The sequence below is a fragment of the Octodon degus genome, unplaced genomic scaffold (genome assembly GCF_000260255.1).
Source record: "Octodon degus isolate 3935 unplaced genomic scaffold, OctDeg1.0 scaffold00021, whole genome shotgun sequence".
In the NCBI taxonomy this organism is placed as follows: Eukaryota; Metazoa; Chordata; class Mammalia; order Rodentia; family Octodontidae; genus Octodon; species Octodon degus.
Genome location: NW_004524597.1, coordinates 13,573,931 through 13,576,530, shown reverse-complemented (window position 1 = coordinate 13,576,530; position 2,600 = coordinate 13,573,931). Strand labels below are relative to the sequence as shown.

Here is a 2,600-nt window from a genome sequence, read left to right as displayed (position 1 = left end):
CTAGATCAGACTCGTAGTGATTCTATTTACAGCTTCCAGAGAGCTGGGATTACAGGCGTGTGCCATCATGCCCAGTCGCAATTGCCTTCTCAGTGTGCCAAGGGGGGGTGGGGCCGGCATGGCAGACCCAGGGATGAACCCCAGACCCTTGTACCTGCTTGCAGGCACTTTAATCCGCTGCACTATTTGGCCAGCCCTTATTTTTCTCTCTTTAAAACTAAAAAAAGAGGGCCCAGGGAGATGGCTCAGTGGAATAAGCACTTCCCTGGCAAGCACAAGGGCCTGAGATCAATCCCTGGTTCCGCCAAAAAATAAATAAATAAATAAAATTTAAAAAAGAATAGTCTGTATGTTTATCAATAACTACATAAACTGGGTGTGGTGGTGCATCCCTGTAATCCCAGCACTGGGAGGCTGAAGCAGAAAGATTGCTGGGAATTTGAGAACAACCTGGGCTACAAAGTAAGTGCAAGGTCAGCCTGAGCTGCATAGTGAGACTCTGTCTTAAAAAGACTAAAAAAATAAAAAATAAACTACAATACTTTGCAGGTAACAAAAAACAATACATCCAATTTATATATAGTTATAGGGAAAAAAAATCTACTACATGACCAGTTTATTTAAAAACAAAAACTAAAATGTAGAAGTTTACAGGATCCCCATGGCTTACAAAGTGGAAAATAATTTTTTACCTGAATCTATTTTAGATTTAGCTACTATTATATCCCCTATTGATGATCAACTATCAGGTACTCTCTATCCCTCACTTTTTTCACTCAGTATTTCACTGTGTTAATGCTTAGTATACAATACTTAACTGGCTTACTCCAATGTTTTGCTATTACCATTAAAGCTTGCAATATATCACCTTATGCAATATTGAAATAGGCACATGTTGTAAAATATCTGTACAGTTCTAGAAGTAGAATTGCATGAGATGAACATATTTTACAAGGTCAACACCAAGTGAGTATATCTATTTTTTACATCTTTACCAGTCATATAAAGAATTTTAACTGCATTTATCACAAGTCTGAACACCTTTTTATGTTTTAGAGGCATCTGTCTTATCTTGCACATTATCTCTATATACACTTTCCTGTTTTTCTGCTTGGAAGGAACATTGTATATATTAACAAATTTAAGTCTTTGAAGTGAACACTAAACCATTTTGCTTTGTCCACACAAAGATTATTGTGTAGTCTAATGTTTTCATCTTCTACTCATATATAAGTATGTGTATGGATGTACAAGGATGTATTATGAATTTAGTGTCATATTTTAAAAAATCTTCCCCACATTTTCTAATATTTTACACTTTTCTATGTTCTAAGTTTTTGATCCAGTGGTAACATGTTGGAGAATAAGGTTCTTACTTCTTTTTCTGAATGGATATCCAGTTTTTTGAAACCATCTGTTATAAACCCTTTTCATTAATAACTTCTGTTTCACACTATTTCCAAATGTATTTACATCCAGCTATGTGCCTATTTTTAACATATTTAGTCAGTTTCTTTAATCTGTACACCAATATATCAACACCACACTGCTTTATTTAACGAGGTTTCACACTGTTTTTCAACATCAGCAAGTTTTGTCCTTAGCACTTCGTACTTTCAGAATTTCCCTTTTTGTTAAGTGTAAAAGGGACTTTCAGGCCTCAAAAGAAAAACATGGGGATCATCTATGTGTAGATAGTACTTACATATATTTGTCTAAGTAGATGAAGCCATGAAGCTGGATAAAATTAGTGAGACAGTGAAGAGTAAGAAAGACAGGCCAGTGAGCCCATAGCATAGAAGATAGGGAGCACCAAGTCTTAGCAATCAGTCCATAAACACAAACATAACTCAGAAAACCCTACAGTATCACAAGAAAACACCCCAGTCTTACTACCTTTCTCATATATAAATTGTGTTCATATTCCATTATCTTCTTAGGCCTCTGTTGGTTCCTAGAACATCTAAGATCATAAACTTTCTTTTTTTTTTCCAGAACCGGGGATTGAATTCAGGCCCTTGTGCTTGCCAGGCAAGCGCTTATTTTATTGAGCCATCTCCCTGGCATAAGATCATAAACTTCTCCAGGATATACATGAGATTAGTATTATTTGTCAGAAATTAATGAAAACATTATGGAAAATAGAGTTATAGCAATGTCCAACCTGTACTGAAATAAAATATAAGGACAAGCATATCGAGTTCAGTAGTAGTTCAACCATAGTATTACAAAAAAAAAAAAAAAAAATCCTAATACTACCCCCACCTCCAAAAAAAGATTGAGCAGGTAAACTGGGGATCAGTGGTGGATTCAATCCCAAGTGCCATTCACCCCACCCCACCCCCACAAAAAAGAAGGCTTTTCTCAAAAAAGCAGCTCTAAGACAAACTGTCAACCAAGGGCCGGCCAAACAGCTTAGCAAATTAAAGCACCTGCATAGGCAGATACAGGGGCGTGGTTTGATCCTCAGTCCTGCCGTGGGCATGGTGGTGCATGCCTGTAATCCCTGCACTTGGGAGGCTATACACAGGAGGATCACTATGAGTCTGATCTACATTGTGAGACCCTGTAGACCCTGTACTAAATATATATATATATAT

At 36.9% G+C, this 2,600-nt stretch overlaps 1 protein-coding gene across 4 annotated transcripts in view; it reads right to left on the bottom strand.

Moving 5' to 3' along the window:
• The window catches only part of Cltcl1 (clathrin heavy chain like 1), a 137,162-nt gene that overhangs the window by 124,673 nt on the left and 9,889 nt on the right, over positions 1-2,600 (bottom strand). The window lies entirely within an intron of this gene.